Here is a 21,422-nt window from a genome sequence, read left to right as displayed (position 1 = left end):
CACTTCCTGTCGTCCTTGGGCCTCGTGGGGGAGGGTTTCCATTTCCTGGGCTGCCTCCTCCGGTTGTTCCTGGGCCTCGAGGGAAGAAAGTTCCGTTTCCTCTAGGGCGAGGAACCGGTTCTCCCTTACCACTCTTTTCTTTTGTCCTTCCGAAGGTGGGTCCGCCCTGGGTCTCTTCTCCCGCTTTCGCTTTCCCTTTTTGCTGGGAGTTATCCAGGGCTCTTCCTCCGGTCGGCCATTTTGTCCTTCTTCCTGGCGGCCATCTTGTGGCACCGATGCGGCTGGGGGTGTGGCCTCGGCAGTTTCGGTCCTCAGCGGGGGAGGTGCGGGTTCTTTGTTCTCACCCCTCTCCCTTTGTCTGGAGACCGGTTTCTGCCTGCTGGCTTCCACCACCTGCGCAAACGAAGGTTTGCTTACCTTGCATTGGCGAAGGAGGTGTCCCTCGGCGCCGCATCCGTCACACTTTTTGGCTGCCCGGCAGGTTTTTGCCAGGTGCCCGTCCTCGTTACAGTTGTGACATCTGACGATGTCACATGTGTTGGCTTTGTGGCCGGACTGTCTGCACTTGCTGCAAAAATCCGGCATCCTGGGGTAGTAAAGGTACCCCCTGTCGGCTCCGATGTTGAAGCGAGCCGGGGGGTGCTGGAAACCGTCGACGCCCTCTGGGTCCTCTTTTAGGAGGACTCGGTACTGGCGTTTGCCATACCAGACGCCTTCGTCCCTGATCTCAGTTGGTTTTCCCACCACGGTTACATACCTCCCTAGGTACGCTGTTATCCGTTCCGTAGGTACGTAGGGGTTGTATGTGCAAACCGAGATGGTCCTCTGGTTTGTCTTCCTCATAGGCTCCGGCCTAAAATCAGAGAAACCGGGGTGCTTACCTTTTTCCCTGATTAGTCTCGTTGCCTTTTCGTATGAGGCGTCCGTGGCCATGTAGGCCTCCATGTATCTCTCTGCCTTGTTGTCCTGCAGGCAGTAGAGATCTCCGGCCACCAACTGCAAGATCCCTCTAAGGAAAGTCATGAAGAAGGTCTTCGCAGTCGGCATCGTCTCGGTCTTCTTCGTCCAGTGGAACCGGATCAGTGTCCTCTTGTCTGCCATCTCTGAGGGAGAGAAGAGGGGAAAAAAAAGGAGGAAAAGCGGGAGAGCAAAGGGAGCTAAAGAAGCAGCAAGGGGGCCCTGGCCTTTGTCCTTGCGGGCAGAGCCCAGCTAGGTGCAGGCGCAGGAGGAGAGAGAGAGGAGAGGAGAGCGGAAAGTGCTTCCGGGTCTCGAGGAAGAAAGCAAGCACCGCGGGCAGGCCACGTGTACCTGCTCCCAGCCAAGAGGCCAAGGAGGCAGAGAGAGAGAGAGCGAGAGAGAGAGAGGGAGCGGATAGCGCTTCCGAGTCTCAAGGTGGAAAGCAAGCACCGCGGGCAGGCCACGTGTACCTGCTCCCAGCCAAGAGGCCAAGGAGGCAGAGAGAGAGAGAGAGAGGGAGCGGATAGCGCTTCCGAGTCTCAAGGAAGAAAGCAGGCACCGCGGGCAGGCCACGTGTACCTACTCCCAGCCAAGAGGCCAAGGAGGCAGAGAGCGAGAGAGAGAGGGAGCGGATAGCGCTTCCGAGTCTCAAGGAAGAAAGCAGGCACCGCGGGCAGGCCACGTATACCTACTCCCAGCCAAGAGGCCAAGGAGGCGGAGCAAGAGAAAGGGGGAAGGGAGAGGAGAGGAGAGAGCAGAGAGAGAGAACGTTGCTGCCGGATCCCACCCAGCTCAGCTGCTGCTTGGCCTTAACCCCCTAGGCTCAACCTAGAGCGATACCAGCTCAAGCACTCTTCAGGATCTTCGATCGCCTTCTAGGCCTTTGGAAAGACAAGAACTGCGGGCATGCCACTTGAACTTGATCTTAGCCAAAAGGCTAAGATCAAGGCCCTCACCAGACTCCCCACACACCGCCGTAACTCCCCGATTCCCGAGGGTTATAATAGGGCGCTCTCAAACCTACGGCAGACTTGATCACCTTCCAACCCTCGTCGCTAATACGTGCTTTCATACACTTATTTATAAATTGAGGGGGATGCGATGGTGGGTATTTGGACCCTAAGGCCAAGGGAGTGGAAGGCGGGACAACAACACTCACAATGACACATCATTGGCTCTGGAGGGGGCGGGACATCCACCCGTAATGATGCACCATTAGCCAAAAAGGGGGCAGGACATCTGCCCATGGCGGCCTCCCATTGGCTGAAAAAGGGGGCGTGGTACCTGTCAAAAAGTTTGACGAAAGGTGTCACTTTATTCTACTCCCGGGCCAAAAACAGCCCTCGGCTCATCAACTCAATCCGGAACTCCTGGTCTCACAACCGCATTCCCTCGGTGCTTTCCTACCACCCTAACCCAATTTCTATCCCCAGGACCATCATTAACAATGACTCCATTTTACAGGATGATCCCTCCATCAGTATTCTTTTTTACCGACTGCCCAATCATCTCTTATCGCTGACCACCACATAAACTTCTTGTTCACAGTTCCCTCGCACTTGGCACCTTCCCTTGCAACAGCACTCGCTGCATCACTTGCAAATACATATCTAACGACATTCAGGGCATCACAGGACAATTCTGGATAACCCTGACAAAATCCTGTATCTCATTTACTGTATCTCTTGCAAAAAAATGCCCAGCTATCTACATTTGGGAAACCGAAAGGAGACTAGGAGAACACTTCAGAGAACATATTAGGGCTTGGAAGGTTAAAGATTTCTCCAAGCCCATAGTTTTTCTTTTCACCTCAAATGGCCAGGATCTCTCAATGACTGACTTATTTTAATGTAATCTTCTCTATTCTCTTGCAGGTTTTGACTTCACACCTTTCTTCACCTCTCTCCACTTTGCACTTCCTGAGTGGCCTCTCTGCCGCTCCTGCCTCCTCCCCTCTCCCAGCTTTTGTTCTTCTGTGCTATTTTATCTTTGTAACCTGCCCTGTCTTTCTCACACCTGAAGAAGGCTTCACAGACGAAACGTTGAGTTTTCTCTCTTCTCTTTTCAGTATGGAATAAACCTATTACTTGTTCCTTTGCAGACTACACATGCTGACATAGTTTAGTTCAGGTGGGTAGCTGCTTTAATATACATTTGTAAATGTCAATTTAAAACTGTAAAAATAGTTAGATTATAACTCCACTTTAAAATGTGGCAAGAAATAGACACATGGCAGGCTACACCCTGGAAAGGACACCAGTCCATCACAGGGCAAAGATATAAAAATAAACATATAGGCAGCACATATCAAGCCTTACAAGAAATCATTAACACCCTCAACACACACCACAGGTCCATTAAACTCAAATACACCAAGCATGGTAGCCTGATAGACTTCCTAGACACCACCACATACAAAGTTTCTTCCTTCAACAACACAGACAAACTGGACATCAACGTATTTTTCAAAGACACATTCACACGGCTTAATGCACAAGGACAGCTTCCACCCAAAACATACTTTCAAAGGACTGGTAAAATCACAACTCCTACACTTCCACAAAATCTGTACACAACAACAAGACTTTGAGGAAGCCAAATACACACTCTTCCAAGCTTTATGCCAGAGAAGATACACACAAAGTTTCCTCAAAAATGTGGCACAAACATTTCTAAATAGAAAAACTCCAGATGACAGAAAAATACCCCTCAACACATCATATTCTCAACTCAGCATAAAAACCAACCAAAAACCATGATATTAGAAAACACAAACATATTGAGGGAGCAAAAAATCATATCTGCACACAGAAAAAAACAAAAACCTTTAGCATTAATTAGACCAAAGCAAGCTAAAACCTGTACACAACAGATCATATACACCAAGAGCCAAACATTTCATAACAGAAAACAACGATCCAAAACAAAGAAACTAAAGAAATCTTCCAGTTACAAAGGGCACTCTCAGAAAACATCAATAACGCCATCTACAGCATCCAGTGCAAAAAGTGCGGGGTGACCTATGTGGGGGGAACGGGTAACTCCATCCGAACCCAGCTGTGTGAGTGGATCAAAAGACTTAATACTATCTTTACACAAGACCCGAACATCAGAAAAACCGGGAGGGTTTTAGTCGTTGGAAGGAGAGTGCTCTCCTTGTCCCAGATGGTCCCCTCTCGGATAAAATCTGGGAGAAGGAGCTTTGTTCCCCTCTCCTAACTAGCCAGATCCTACAGGGACTGGAACTCTTCACCATACTAACACGCAACAAACAGAAGAATAACTGAAACCAATCAGCTATGGAAACTCACACAGCTTGCACAGTCCTACTAGGGAGGAAAACAAAAGACCCTGATTGCCTATTGAGATGTTAATGGTCCATGCATAATCCCCACCAGGGAAAGCAGAAACCCATTCACCAACTGAAACTGCACCTACTCATACAGAAACGTACAGAAGGAACACAGGCCATAGGATACAAACTAGCCCCCTAGGAGGAACTACAACACACTGCCCCTTACAAAACAGGATAAAAACAGGCCAGCATGGACACAGTGTTCCAGAACAAAGCCTGAAGAAGACCCAGGCAGAAACATAGCGACACACAGAAAGGCAAGATTGTCTTCCTATGGAGCCACAGATTCTACAGAGGTAAAGCTGCCTAACAGTGGAAACCTAACCGTGTCAATGAAGCTTTAGGCATTTAAATAGTAAGTATGGATCAATCCAGAGTTGACAACGCACACAACCGTACGGTCACCCTCCACACTGCCTACACAACAAACATGTCAAACAGACAGGATACCTTCCAACAAGGAACCAGGATCATCTACAAAATGATCCAAACAGTCCACCATTTACAAAACACAGCAGTTTTATTGGACGGGAGAACCGAGCACCCGCCAGCCTACGACCGAAGACCAAGAAACTCATAAAACCTGCCAAGCCACCCAAACTCACATATTTGAAGCTGGTAAGCAATGACAAAAATTGGCTTCACACCACACTACAGATCCTCGAAGAGCACTACGAGGAAAATCTGTCATACAACTAGAGGATCTTGAGCTTCCCCACTGGGAGGAAGCTTTCACACTTGCTTCCAACTGATCAAAGAAACATTATGGGAGGAAATTGCAGAACACCACCTTTGGACCCTACAGTACACAAGCTATCAATACTGGGTTAGGGAAGGACACTCGGGCAGATCAAATTATCACAGCAGTTTTTAAATTCTACAACGACTTCTACTGGAAAGACTGCGAACAAGACCAAGTAAGAGTTAAGTTGTTTTATAAAGTCATTAATTTAGAGCAAGGTATAATTCTGATAAAAATACAATAAACAATATGGTGAAGCTATTGGAGAGAAAATTAAGGCTCAGTTAAGAAACTGAAACAGTCTTGACTTGTTCCTTTACACAAAAGTTATTTATTTTCAAAAGAGACCCATGAGGATTCCTCTGGTGTGCAAGACCTGCCTGAAGACATTTGACCAGTTTCCTCTTCACCTAAAGAGGGTGTGTATGAAATGAGCCTCAGCAGAGGAGATCAGCAAGGTCCTTCTCCAGGCCAGGAAGGACTTGTTGAATCACCTGAGGAATGGGCAGGTCGGGGATTGCAAGAGCATAGGGCTCATGTGTGGTGAGAATGTGAGACTGGCGGAGTCCATGGACTGTTTTATGTGGAATCCTGAAGACACATCAGCAAGGTAAGATATTTATCATTTATAAGGCTTCTTCTGTTTCATTTCTAACCTTTACCTTTATGTAAGGGTATGTTAAAATGATATACCAGTGGTCCAGATGCCCTGAGCAAGAGGCTGCTGTCCAGGAGGAAGAGATGCCAGAGACTGAAGTGGAAAAGGAAAGGGAAGATGTGAGTTCTGGAGAACTTTCTATTTTTTCCAAATGTATCTTTTGTTTTATACTTGTATTCTAGTTTGTCTTAGAAGTAAAAATGTTTAAATGTGTATTTTGTATTCCTACTGTCCCCCCAGTTCTTAAAAGCCATCAGCAGGCTCTCAGGAAGACGGTGACCCAGGCTGGACTGGACAGAACGCACTCCCTGGATGCTCCTCACCTGGCTGGGTTTAAACAGGACCTTACCAAGGATCTTGGAGTGGCAGATTGCTCTCAGGAGGTATTTATTTTTAAAGGCATTTAAAATTGAGCAGTGATATTTCCATAGCACATGTTTTTACTCCTTAGCTTAAAATTCACCCATGTGAAATCTCAGCCATAAACATAGTGACTCTACATTTGTCAGGTAGAAAATGTTTCCAGATTCCTGTTTTTATGGATCCATCTGCATCTTCCTTAAGCTTTGTAAAGGGCCTATCCAAAACAACAATTATTGTAACCAAATGAAGACCACTGGACTGTCTCACCAAATCATTGCTAATTATATTAAGAACATAAACCATTTTCCGGGCTACATCCTAAATGATATCAGTGTGAAAGTAGAGGATCCCAGCCTGGCTAACCTCATCATCAACTTCCAAAGTATCCTAAAGGATATTCAGAAGAAGAACAGTAAGAATGTTGCCAAGAGATTACTAAAAATAGGTCATTTTCATTTTAAAACTTCTTTCAGTTGTACTTTTAATCTGAATACAAAAAAAGTTGATGAGTATTAATTTCTCCCACAGATATAGACAGTTGCAGAGTCCAGAACCAAGTACGAAGGATTGCTGGAAGGTGTTGCAAAGTGTTGCAAAGAGAGATGTGTTGCACAGACTGGGCAAGACATCACCTTGCCTGAGCAGCTTCTTGTACTGTATTACCTGCAGGTCTTTCTCCAGCTGAAGCACCTGTAGCACCCAGGGGTGGTAAAGAACATGACAGTAAGAATAGTTTCATACAACAAAAGTAAGAAATTACATATATGGGATTTTTACAGTTTGGTGTATTCATTTTTATTTTCTCTCTATTACAGGTTGAGGAATGGGTGCAAAGAAAGTGTTGTTTCAACAAGTGGGCACAAAAATGGTCATAATTCCTATTAAAGAGCACAAAACCTCAAACAACAGCTGGCTTCCCTTGCATTGAGTGAAGAAGAGGAACATGCAAGTTGATGGCTACATTGATATACCCATCCACTCAATTCAGGGTTGTGGTAGAACTGGAACCATCCTGGCAAGCAGTGGATGCAAAGTACTGTATCACCCATAATGTGACACCAGTCCATCACAGGACTCACTCACACCATGGCCAATTTTCATAGAAGCCAATTAAAATCCATGTTAATACCAAACAAAAGACCTCCACCTGCATAGCTCCAATCATGTACGGTATTTAAGAAAATCTGGAATGTACCTTAATTGCATTTTATTTGTGTTTTATCAGCCGTTTCATCTTTACTTCACTAAACTGCACTGTACTGCCCAGGTCAGCAGCTGTGAAAGGAGACGGAGAAGATGGACTGGTCAGCCAATGTATCAACAGTGTCTGAAATGCTTGAGAAGTGGAAGCCCAACACAGGACTGCCACCAAATGGCATGCAAATTAAAAAGTTGATAAAGTATCAAATCTGGGAAGGCCTGAGCATCACTGACGATCCTGTGAAGGGGAAGAAGTTTGTGACTTCCAGGTGTTTCCAGAAGGGAGAGGTGGTGTGTGATTACAACGGCAAGGTCATCACAAAGACAACTGCTGAAGCTCACAGATGACAGAGGGAGACATGAGATGTCTTTTCTTTTCAGATGAACCTGCACAAAAACTGCATTGATGCTCGTGAAAAACACTGAGCCTGCCTCCCGGATAAGGAGGCAAATCAGAAGATGGATAAATCCATCAAAGAGAAAAGACAATGTAAGGGCTGTAAGAAAGTCATTTATAATCAACGAACAGCCTGTCATAACTCTGTCTGTGACAAAAAGGGACATTGTTGAGGGGAGAAGAGCTCCTCTGTGATTACAGCATTTCCAGGGAATAATTTCAAGGTGAAGGACAAGCTCTGGAGTGGTTGGTTCACTGACCATTTCCAAAAAAGAAACTAAGTAAGTATATTAGAGTGCATATTTTGAAGATATTCATTTTCTTGTACCTTGGAATTAATGTAAAAATTATATTCGTGTTAATGTCTTGAAAATAGCATTTCTCATTCTCATCAGCAAGGATATAAGGAAGGGATATGGGACTGCTAAAAAGATACATGATTTTCAGAAGAGTATAGAAGGCAGATAACTATCCCACTCAATTCTTACTGCAAAGAAATGCCACAGTGTAAACAAAAAGGTGAACCATTCTTGAAATTTATTGACAGAATCTGAATAGCACGGCATTCCCAAACCAGGCACTGGAGTTTCCTGCAGCGTTAGATGGGTAGTCTCTTGGTAAGAGAGAGATCGACAGAGTACTGGACTTCATGAACGACACCTTTCCAATTCATCGAGAACAGAGCCCACAAGATCTAGAGTCTAGAGAACAATTTCTTACAATATTAGTGGTAGTTTCTGAATAGGTTAAGGACAACATAGTTGTAGAGCTATCTTGCAACTTCTTAAAAGTTGTAAAAGTGATTACCATATTGCCAGTGGTTTATATTTAAAACCTAAAGATTTTAAATTGAATCTTTCTTAAACAAAGGACATTTTTCACAGGAACAGCAGCCTAAATCAGTTGATGACTGTAAATATGACAAGCTTGTGATAAATTTTAAAGTGCAAAACAAAGTTGTATTGTTTTGGTTTTGTCTTCAACATCATATTAATAGGCATGTTATTTTTAGAGCAGCTGCCTGCCATTCACCACCAGCCAAGATGCCACGAGGTACATGAAATGACCCAGAAGTACTTAATGATACAGAGAAGAGCATATGGGGGGAAAAAAAAGAAGACAAGAAATATCCATTAACACGTGCATCTAGAAGACAGAAGACGGGTGATGATCAGCATTTCAAAAGCAGACACTGGAGGTTGAATTCAAGTTTTAACAGTGATTGTCTATGTTTGGCTTCAACACAAATCATATTAATATGCTCACGTTATTAATTTGTACAAAGTCCCCAATATTCATTACAGGCGACGTTCCCAGGAGTACACACGACCCAGCCAGAACGTGGCTAGCTGACGTGCAGTGGACCTCAGGGAAAGAACTCTTGCCCACACGGATGTCTCTGCTCTGAAAACCACTGGATAAAGGTATATGGCGGTCTGTTCTCAGCTGTTGATTTTGTGAAAAATATTGAATATGAAAGATTGAAGTGTCACTATTCAATGAAGTTCAGACATAAGTATTATGTTGAGAAGCTAGATCTGTTCTACTAATAGCTTTAGTACCTTAATATTGTACTGTTTGCTCTGGTTTTCAGACATCAGTCCAAGATCATTGGTGGGTTAATTGATTTCTGGTAAGATTGGCCCCACGTTTGAGTGTGTGTTTACATTTCTATCTGGCATCCTCAAAAGATGGTTTTGTTTCCTTTTCTTAATTGCTCTTGATTACTAGAGTTTATTTGGCATGATACATTTGTGATAAATGCTTTTTCTTTGTGAATAGTCTTATTTTAATCTACATAATGTCAATGAGTTAGTACCTTAAAGAACAAGCAGTAAAAGAAATGACATTTCAGGTTTATTAGCTAAAGTTACTGAGATTCCTTTACAGATAATATACTCTATTTATCAAGACTTGACTATTTTAATTCCATACTTCCATTGACTGCTTTGGAATGCATTCCTTACAATTTTCCTAAATAATCATTGTCTCACAGTGTAGACCTGGGTGACATAACAGGGGTCAGGGCTGTGTTGACTGGAGGTTTGTGTAGACTGGCCATTGTCTATGTGAGACTGTGGGATCACTAGGGGTCCCCCCCCCAACACCTGTAACATTGTCAAGTGGTATAATTACCTACAAAAGCTAAAGTTTCCTCCATTAAGGGGTCACTATCTGTCAGTCACTATCAGTCCGGGACACTCTATGCTAGATTGGACTGTTGTCTTTGGAAGATGGGGTCACAGGTGATGAAATAGACCACAGTGGCAGTCCTGCCTAGCTGTTATATCACTGACAGACTCACCCACACATTGAGAAGAGAGCACTGGTTTCTGTGCAGAAAGCAGAACAACTCACTTTAACTGGTCAGTTAGGTCTAATGAGTTTTATTGCCCTTGACATCTAACTTACTCCAGCCCCCCTTGTGGAAACAACCCCTAATTACTGTTCATGAGCTCCTGGCCACACTTGTTCCCAGTGGAACCAACCTGGAGCAGCAGAACAGAGTTTTTTTTTTCTTTAAGTTGTCTGCTGTTGTAAAACAAGTCATCCCTTGGGAATAAAAACTCTCCCTCTAGTCTGGTTGGTATCTCCTTTATTTGCCCCATATTCCCAGGGCAAAGCAGCTGAGTGATCAAAAGCTGAACTGCAAGGAGCTGAATTTCACACTGGGTTACAACAGACCCTGGTGGGAGAATGGGCAGGAGAGGGCCGGTTGTGCTCCTGAACTAGTCCCCTCCTCTCCTACTCTCGTATTTGCATCACAGTCTATAAACTCCAGCCCTATTGCTTTTCTTCCAGTTCATTTTTTTTAATACAGCTCGTGAATTATGTATACTCTTGTGAAGTATCAAGAAAGCACTCTTATCTTTATTCCCGACGGTCTAGCACAGTAACCACAACTCCAATAACTTTAACTAGAGGAAGAAATCCATCTTCTGCTCAAAAGGAAACATTGAAATCATAAATCTCCAACACTGGCTGGAGACTCTGTGTGTCCGTGCTCAGCGGTTATATAGGACAGGACTCAGCGCGCAGCAGGTGCGGCTCATTGCTCTACGCTCCCCGTGCGGAATGCGCGTCTCCTCCTTCCAGACTCGTAACACCGCTGCATACATCCCTCTTAAATCCCAGAAACACAGAAACTCCGGGGTGTTTCTGTGAGTCAGTACTGGGTTTCTCTGTTCGAGGTTACAAGCAGAAACAAAAAAAGCGCTGAAAGCAGGAAGTTATTTCTGCTCGTAGGCATAAACGTGTAAAAATAAATTTTCTGATTACTAAACCCCTAATAAAATCCATCTAAGTCTCCCTTTCGTTCCCAATGCACATAACTGAATATAAACCAGTCAAGTTCAGGTACTTTTCTGATGTACAGTATCTGAATAGTTCTGGCGCGGCTGTTGTAACAAAGATACTTACGAACTTTTTTTTCATACGAGCTCTTGCCGTTTTTAAAATGAATATTTTTTTGAATTCGCTAAATCACACGAAACACCAGCATCACTTATCGTAAGCATCTGACATATTACATTCCTGAATGTTAAACCCATTTAGCATTTATTTTTAACTTGTTTTTTTTTTTAAATTAAACACCTGTTAACTTAGTCCGGATCGCGGTCACCGAGGACCACACCTGTCTCCCCAGATGACACTTATTATTTTTAAGATAAACGCGAGATAAACAACGTTTGTTTGAAACCGCTCCACAAATTTTCTCACATGCACGTATTCTCAAATATCACCACAACAAAATCATAAAGTTTGTTTCCACAGACATGACACTATTATGCAATAAACCAATAAATTAATGAACTAGCAGAATCCCAATAAAAACACCCGATCACCTGGCCAGCCCAGCATGTCAATATCATACATTTTTACCAACAAAACCGCAAAAGCAAAAACCAGCATATAAATATATATCCCATGTTTTTACCTTATTCTGGAGCATGATATATATCCAAAATAACCCAGACTAGTTTATCTCAAGAGCTAGAGACTAGTAAACGTTACTGATTACGTAATAAATGTTTGAAGAACGAGCGCCAGAAATAAGGCGATTTGATTGGTAAAAACCGCTGTCATTCTTTGTATTTTCAGCCATTCAGAGCCCTTAGGGGGTGAGACTTCCTCTAGAAGCTTCAGGCTGCATTTTTAGCTGTCAATCATTGACTCAGAAGGGATAATCAATCATTTTTTTATCAGTTTCTTATCAGTGCTCCTTTTTTTTCATACCAGAAGGCAACTCTGAGGTTTTTTTTCATTGCATAACAGCAGGTAAAGGCTCTCTAGCAGTGTCTTAAGGTTTTTATAGCAATTGCAATGGTTTTTATTCTTATTATTTTCAATATTTTTATGATTTTTTATTATAGGCGTGAAATTTCATTCCAGGTCCAGTCTTCACAAAACATGATGTAGAATTTTTTCTAATTGATCCATTTGTCCCAAATTTTTATCCAAGCTAGTAGCCACCTAGAACAAGGTTTTCAAATCATTCCCAGGCCCTTGACATGCATATAGTTGAAAACTCTGACCTCTGAAGACCAAAAAAAAATGTTCGCCAGCTGTTTTTTTTTGTTTTTTTTTCATATGTTTGTCTGCTGAGTGGACACATTAAGAAATATAAGAAATTTGACTATTCACACTCAAAGCCAAGGGGGTTAGCTTCAATTTAAGACCTGAACCAGGCTCCTGCTATGTTCTGCTGCAGAGATATAACAAATGTTTAAGGGGGAGGAAATTCCAGGTGGACATTGGCTAAATATGTCACTGGTAGTAAAAGGTTAAGTATTCTTGCCATTTTTAGCATATTGTAAGTGGATTTTTTGCAAACATTTTATTTTTTAAATCACATGAAACACAATCAACCCATTGTAACTTCACATTGATAATTCCTGAGCTTTATAACTGTGTATTATTTCTTTTTACCTTGTTTTAATATTTTTTTTATTATTTTTGCATTTTACAGAGCTTTTTAATATATTGTGAGCATTTTAGTGTCATTTTAAAATAGGACTATCAATGCTCCTGACTTTTAAACCTGTATTTATTCTGACATTATTATCTCCACCTGCAGATGAGGGAGGTATTTGATCTTAAATTTGTTGATTTGGGGGGAAAATATACATTCATTTCCTTGTATGTATCACCAGTGGGAAAATTGGCATTTTTGGATGAATTGCAATCTTTACTGCAAGGCCTTCAGACTGATATAGAAATGACTGGAGATTTAAATGACACATTTGATAAATCAGACAGGAACAGCATAACATCTAAAATGGCAGAACCCTCTAAAGTACTGAAAAAATTCCGGCACATTCATAATAAATACAATTTATTTAATTTAAAGCATAAAATTTGCTTTAAAAAGAAAACCACAATTTGTACGATATCATATTTCAATATCGACGTTCAGATGAAGAATTTGAGAATTTGAATATCAATGGAGAGTACATTGATTTTGGGACAATGTTTGCATCTGAATAATCCTTCCTCCTGGAAAGAAGGAAAAAAAAAGTTTTGAGTCTCAGTCTTCAGGATCCCCCCCAAAAAACGTGCAAATTTGTTTCCGATGTATTTTGGATAAAGATATAACTCTCATAGAAGATACATTTTATCAGTTGAATGCAGTCGATACTTTCGACTTTTTATATGATGATAGGACCTACATTTAGGGCTCAGTACTGATAACACTGCTGCTATTGATGGAGTAGAAATAAGTGATGTACTGGCAGTTTTTTTTTTCTGAGGCAAGAAGTCCTAGAACACCTCCTATAAAAATGTTAAGATTCAGAGCAAGAAATATTTTTCCACCTCACCTAATGCTATTGCATTAACGAGGCTGAAGCTGGCTTCTTATTCGCCAGCTGCTGCTTTGCGTTTTTCGTTCCATCTTAAATGCTGCTGCTGTGATGTTATGCCGCCTTTTCGCCTGAAGATGGCTCTCTACAGTCATTTTTAAAAATACTTATCCGGATGTATTACTGTACATTTCCTCAGTAAAGGGGAATATGTAAGTAGAGACTGTCCAAATTGCATTTTTGTATGAAACACATTTCAGAAACAGAACTCACAATAAAACAAACTGGCATGTTATACCAGGAGTAAATAAGACAAAGGCAAAACGTAAATTCACTGGCACTTTCTGCATATTTTCCAGGACCTTGCCTTCTGATCATAAAAAGTCTCAAACTCTTGCATTTTACAAGAAATTTTAATATAGCAGTTTTAAATGGGACATTTACAACATGGCATATGAGACTATATGGTTAACTGAGGATGAGCAGAGGGTGATCGAACCTACCTCCTGGTTATAAAAATGTCTAAAAATTCTGACACAGATGTGTGAGAGACAATGGAAGAGACTATCAAAATCCTGAACTTCAGGACATTGTACTGTACCGTTTTTTAAATACGACCTTCTGAACATGGCATGAGAGAATACATTGTCAAATGGTAAATGCAATGTTTGCTATATTGCTAGGGCCCTCCCTCCTGATTTTAAAATCGTCTCATATTTCTGACATCAAGGTGTGAGACACAATACAACAGACTGTCAAAATCCAGAACTTCAGGACATTTTATGATACCATTTTAAAAATATGACCCTCTGAGCATGGCATGTGAGAAAATGGCATGTGAGAATGCATTGGGAAAAGGTGAATGCAATTTCTGCTGAATTGCTATGGCCCTCCCTCCTGATTACAAACTCGTCTCACAATTCTGACACTGAGGTGTGAGACACAATGTAACAGACACTATTAAATTGTGAAGTACAAGAGATTATACTGTTACGTTTTTTTTTTAATATTGAACAAGTCCCTCTGGCATGTGAGGACTTGTAGTCAACAAAATAGCACACATTCTGCCAATTTGCTTTGTCCCTCCTTCCTCGTTACCAAAACATCTTAGTATACCGACACTAAGGTAAATGTCTCTAAATCCAGAAGTTAAGTTGTCAAAGTATATCAGAGTCAACCGATATTGATCAGGTTCTGCTGATGCCGAGCCCGCAGCCTTCACCATAAGGTCCAATTCCCCAAGCCTACTGACCTTATATGTCCATCCCTTCTCGTCAAAATTCGTATTTTCACAGGTTACCCTTCAGAAATTGCAGTATAGAATGAAAAAACTCCAATAGATCTCTGCCGCTGTTGGCGATTTTCCTTTAAAAACAAATGATTCTCCAGAAATTTTACGGAGTGTATCACTTACACCGAGACCGAGAAGTGTTAAGCTGTACATGAGTCTTTGTGGCTCGGTTGTTAACCAAAAGGGTGGTGGTTTGAGACCATCCAGGGATGCTATGAGCCTTTTAATGAACACACCCTCTTCACTTCATTTCTCCACGGCCAGTCTTGTACCGCAATCAAATACAGAGCCCGTAGGGGGCAGTAAGCCCGCATATATAGATCACTGTGTATATAATGAAGAAGCAGAGGTTAGTTTCTCATATGCATGTTGCAGAGCCTTACGCAACTCGTACCAACAGCTGGGGTTTGATCCCTGCACGGGCTATTAGTTGAAAGACCATTGTAAATGACGTGTAACAGCTTTATCCAGTTGGATTTTATGTTACATACTAAATTGCTATCTTGAAACCAAAATAATTAGAAATATGGAACACAACCGTTGTTCCCCAAGAAGGAAAGCTGTTTTACACTGACGTCACTCCTTTTTATTTAATCCAGATTTTAAAGACAACTCCACCCTCAAAGGAAATCAAAGGAAAATGTTGTATTAGCACGAGCTGCACAGGCTCTGAATCAGACCATTTCAATTAGTCTGATCAGTGCAGGACAAGTTAATGTAGAATTATTGCTTTGTCTATCTCTTGTTTGTATATAAATGAATGTCTCTGAAAACTTAATGTTAGTTTTTAATTTAGTTTTAGTGTTACGATGTAGGTCATGCGTTGACATATGCACAAACACACGAAATGTCTCATTCCTGATTCAGCTCATGCTCCATAGGAGAGAAAAGATTCCTCCTGTTTCTCGTACAATTCACTTCACTGATAAGCAAGATTTGTGTTTCATCTTTCGCAAGCTGTATAGATTTCTTTCAAAACAAGTTGTTCCAGAAAGGAAACGAACACTTGCATTCACCTGAATTAAAAGGGATGGGATTTGCCCGTAAGGATAAATTCTATACAGTAAGACAGGAAGAAAGGCACCGCTGGGAATCGGACCCAGGATCTCCTGTTTACTAGACAGGCGCTTTAGCCAACTAAGCCACGGCGCCGGCAAAGGGACGTCCTTTGACAGCCACTTGGACACGTCTCAACTGCTCTGAGACATCTGCGTTCGGTGTGCACCGAGCCTGCTCGCCTTGCAAGTTGCCTCATTTACATGCGATAGCTCCACCACTAAGAGAAAGGATGAGAAATGGCTTTTATCTGGCACTTTTCATGTCAGAGGATCTCAATCTGCTTTCCATGTACAAGAGGATGTCCAACTCATGTAGCTAAAGACGTAGACGACAGTGCTCCACTGAAATCTTGATCTCACAACCCTCGGCATGACTCCGCTGTGTTCTGCTTTAGACAAAGGGGGGGAAAGACTTCTTTCATCACACGTTTTGCACTGTTTACGGTGTTTGCAGTGCTCTTTCTTAAATGAAATCCAGGAATCGGCACCATATGAGGTGTGACTAGATAATATTGGAACAAGTAGCCTCGCCATTCCATGCGTGACTTGAGCAAAGTGTAATTCCTGTCTTTATAGTGTGCTTGTTAGAGACTTAGCTGCCACCCAGAGCGCTTTAAATCCGGGAGTCAGCAGCCCAAGACAAGAGAGCTTCCTTCGTCTATGTTTTTTGCGTGAAGGGGGGAAACCATGCGTGTGCTGCAAACGATCTTAGTATCGAAGTGCCGTCCCACATAACCGATCCGAACAATCTGCTTTACAGAGGAGCACTGCCGGAGCTTATCGTTGGCAAACTGAAGACCAGGCCGACCTCTTCTGTGACTCTTGAACACTGAATCTCAAGGTTGTGAATTCAAGCTCCACGCTGGTGGGAAATTCCATAGGTAATGATCACATTTTCTTGCATGCTAATCAAAAGAAATATTAAGAAACTTTTCCCGATACCAGTTTTTTACAAAAGTAAAGGCACACGGCACATGTGTGCCACATCACGTCCGAGTTTAGTGACAACTACCTCAGAGATTGTAAGCTGGGTAGTTTCAGATCAGATCACTTTTTTTATCAAAGGTTCAAGCAAACCCGAATACTTTTGCAAGAGACATTTCAGAATCCCAGTCAAATCCAGTACGATTGCTGGATCCTTCGAATTCGACTGAACTATAGCACAGATCTGCAGTCCACCATTAGAATACTGTGGGTGTGTTGTATAAGCCACACGGCCAAAATAGTTCTAAAACAGGAGATGCATCCTCGTTTAGGAATGTGGTATAAAGTGAAATGGTCTGGGAAGAGTCCTACGTTTGAACAGTTCAAAATAGACGTAAAGGGGTATTTACGGACTCTTTCGAAATGTAAGAACAAGCTGTGCGGACCTTATCTTTATTTACCTTGTGTAATCGTTTTTCATAAAGTGTAATTGTATTATAGCATGTGCCCCTGATGATTTTCTTGATACGTTATATGTGCTCTTGTTTGTATTGTACAGATGCAGCCATTCAAAATGCGCGGGCGATACCGCATTATTTTGCAGTACGCTGTACGCAGTCTACCGCAAGCTACCGGTAAATACCGCGAGTTACCGTAAATTCTCCTATAATACGACAAGCAAAATAATAGTATCCGGAATTTCCGCAAGGTGGAGCTAATAAAGCTCAACCTCTCATGTTTGAGCTGTGGCCATCAAAGTCTTTAACGAAGATATTACTAATAGTATTAATAATGAATGACCTTGGACAAGCTGCAAGTGTAAACTCAAAGTATTGCCCTGGTCAACATTCTTTTTTTCATTGACCGTCTTTGTAAAAGTAACACCACAGCATTTCGCAATCACGCATTTGTTTCCAATCATGCAAAGTACAGTGATTCACCATGCCTTTCACATGCTCATAAAAGAGATTGATTTAGGAACATAAACATATTACCGTATGCAAACTGTACTGTATACAGTATGTATATGTATATTTAATGTCTTAACTGTGCCCGTTTAAGTATTGAATATTCATATCTAATTTTACCACTGAAGGGAAATCTTAGTAGCTGAGCATAAAAAGAATAGGAGCATACTGCAACGCGTATGAAGGCCATAAACGATATTAATTTTGGAACATAAACATACAGTATATGGCTGGTCTCGGTACTTTAAAGAAAACATACACGAAACATGGTTTCATTATGACCAGAATCGGTCTTGAGATATTTTTAACTTGATTTACAGTATTTGAGAGGTATGTCTTAACACCGATACTACAGTGCTTAAGTATTGCTCACGTATATGTTTCTAGGTTTATATTATGCATTTCATATGGTCAAATTACTTTTGAGCAACTAATAAGAAGCGCGAAACGGTATGCGTTTTAGTTTCGTTTTGTGCTGGGACCCGTGGATTGATTAGAGATATCAAGTACATACAAGTCATTTTTTAAATGTTGTAGTTTGTCTTGAAAAAATGTTACGAGTACATCATCTATCAACAATTACACAGGTTCTGTTTCCATATTGCGGATTTTGATTACGTTATATTATTTTCTAGATTTCACGTTGTGAATATATGATTTGGGCAAACAGAGCCGCAAAGAAGTACATTATGGGTTGTTGTTTTTTTTTTTGCAGGTTTATCTAGAACAAGCGATGCTTAAACCTTTGTCTGATTCTTGTGAAACTATCCACACGACAGTTACAGTACCTAGGAGTTGACTTCAGTGATGTCACTGATGGGATGTTTCTAAAAATCCATCCTCTGTAAAACGTCTTCTCTAGTTGTCCTGCATACGTATTCGCTAATGAAGCTGTGTGTTCTGAGCCTGGATCTCTACATTTCTGTATGAACCAGCTTAGAGGGCTAAAGACAGCTTGTGTTTAAATTGAGTGTAAGGCATTTTATGCTTCTAAAGTCATGGTCAGCATTTATTATTGTACTGTGCTGTAAACTTGTTCTGTGCCTAGTCACATTATTTTATAGCGTTTTTATAGCGTTATCAAATCCGGTGGCGCTGTGTGTTAGTTTCCTGACTCCCATGTCACATGGTCTGTGATTGAAACCTGTAATACCGGTTTAATTCGTCACAGCCAGCACTCCGGTTGTAAAGTAGAAGCAGGCGAGATTTCCAGCGAAAAACACCTCCCCCTTCTTCAGGTGTGAGGGTCTTCTGCTCAGAATGAAACGCTAAAATGTAATGTAGGCTCTGAATGGGTTCAATTATGATTTGGGCTTGATTAAGGTCGCTGCCTTTCATCTAAAACCCTACTTGAATCCTTCTAAACTAAAAATCAGTGTTAGTGAGTTCTAAATAAAGAGGTATCCAGGTAACAGTGAAACGGGCGGACAGTCTGGGGAGATCGCCCGTTTTCCATGTAAATAGTTCCCTGGTTCCGCACCCCTTGGTGTTTCTCTCGCTCTCTCTCGGGTCACCTGATCATTAGCTCGAAAGAGTTGAGTGCTTTGTGTATATTCTAATGGTAGTGGGGGCAGGGTGTGTGGGAACAGGTTTGGTTGAAATTGCATTGGAGATCTATGTTCTTCACACCTGAAACATTTTCTCTGAAAGCATTTTCTTCGCAGTTTAACCGATCTTGTTACAGCATGTTACAGTTTACTATTATTAACCATATTAATTTTAAGTGCTTAATGTAAAATCTTGTAAAAATATATTTTCATTGTTCAAATATACATTAAGTCTGACTATCATATAATAATAAGTTAAATACAAAACTAAAGAAAAAATAGGGTTAAATATAATTCAAAATATTTTGCTAACAATGTTAACTGTTTATGAATAATAAAATGTATTAACTAAGGAGTAGGATGGCACAGTTGTTAGTATGTTTTTTGTTTTGTTTCTTTTTCATAAATACAACAGTAGTACCTGATGTCTCAGTGGCTTTCAAAATTAAATTATGCATGCAAACCTGTGAACTAGAAAGATAACTAATATATCCATCCATTATATTCCATAATATCCATGAAATATATGGCGCTGAAATATGTGTGACGCAGTGGTGGCCTGACACGGTGAGGTGCCCTGGCAGCTGTATGATGCAGTGGTGGCCTGGCACGGTGAGGTGCGCTTGCAGCTATGTGACGCAGTGGTGGCCTGGCACGGTGAGGTGCGCTGGCAGCTGTGTGATGCAGTGGTGGCCTGGCACGGTGAGGTGCGCTGACAGCTGTGTGGTGTGGCGCAGTTGTGGCCTGGCACGGTGAAGTGCGCTGGCAGCTGTGTGGTGTGACGCAGTGGTGGCCTGGCACGGTGAGGTGCGCTGGCAGCTGTGTGATGCAGTGGTGGCCTGGCACGGTGAGGTGCGCTGGCAGCTGGGTGATGCAGTGGTGGCCTGGCACGGTGAGGTGCGCTGGCAGCTGTGTGGTGTGACGCAGTGGTGGAAATGTTCACCATGTTTCACCATGCTGAAAATGTTTGTACCAGCCTTTTTTGAGGCCTGTTTAATTGTGTCTGAAGTCTGATGTTGTAAATTTTATTGTTAAAAAGATCCATGAAAATGTCACTACTAAAGTTAGCTGGTACTGTTGGTATTGTAAGTGGCAAGTAGAGCTCATATTTTAGATTTTGTGTAATTGCTAGCGTTGAACTGTGTGTTGGATGCACATGAATATATTAATTATATACCAGCGCACCTCACCGTGCCAGGCCACCCCTGCGTCACAACACACAGCTGCCAGTGCACCTCTACATACCCGACCACCACTGCATCACACAGCTGCCAGCGCACCTCACCGTGCCAGGCCACCACTGCGTCACATAGCTGCAAGCGCACCTCACCGTGCCAGGCCACCACTGCATCATACAGCTGCCAGGGCACCTCACCGTGTCAGGCCACCACTGTGTAACACCACATAGCTGCCAGCGCACCTCACCATGCCAGGCCATCACTGCGTCACACCACACAGCTGCCAGCGCATGTAACCGTGCCAGGCCACTACAGCGTCACACCACACAGCTGCCAGCGCACCTCACCGTACCAGGCCACCACTGCGTCACACCACACAGCTGCCAGCGCACTTCACCGTGCCAGGCCACCACTGCGTCACACCACACAGCTGCCAGCGCACCTCACCGTACCAGGCCACCACTGCGTCACACCACACAGCTGCCAGCGCACTTCACCGTGCCAGGCCACCACTGCGTCACACCACACAGCTGCCAGCGCACCTCACCGTACCAGGCCACCACTGCGTCACACCACACAGCTGCCAGCGCACTTCACCGTGCCAGGCCACCACTGCGTCACACCACACAGCTGCCAGCGCACCTCACCGTACCAGGCCACCACTGCGTCACACCACACAGCTGCCAGCGCACTTCACCGTGCCAGGCCACCACTGCGTCACACCACACAGCTGCCAGCGCACTTCACCGTGCCAGGCCACCACTGCGTCACACCACACAGCTGCCAGCGCACCTCACGGTGCCAGGCCACCACTGCATCACCCACCTGCCAGCGCACCTCACCGTGCCAGGCCACCACTGCATCACACAGCTGCCAGCACACTTCACCGTGCCAGGCCACAACTGCGCCACACCACACAGCTGTCAGCGCACCTCACCGTGCCAGGCCACCACTGCATCACACAGCTGCCAGCGCACCTCACC

The 21,422-nt window shown here is 42.9% G+C and overlaps 1 non-coding gene across 1 annotated transcript; it reads right to left on the bottom strand.

Annotated features, from left to right (window-relative positions):
• Positions 1–15,842: 15,842 nt before the first annotated feature.
• Positions 15,843–15,916, bottom strand: trnat-agu (transfer RNA threonine (anticodon AGU)). The gene has a single exon. It is a non-coding gene; the product is annotated as a tRNA-Thr (tRNA).
• Positions 15,917–21,422: the final 5,506 nt, after the last annotated feature.

This window comes from Atractosteus spatula, chromosome 10, assembly GCF_055471065.1.
Source record: "Atractosteus spatula isolate fAtrSpa1 chromosome 10, fAtrSpa1.hap1, whole genome shotgun sequence".
Taxonomy (NCBI): Eukaryota; Metazoa; Chordata; class Actinopteri; order Semionotiformes; family Lepisosteidae; genus Atractosteus; species Atractosteus spatula.
Note: the sequence above shows the minus strand (reverse complement) of the source record. Positions and strands in the feature narration are given on the sequence as shown.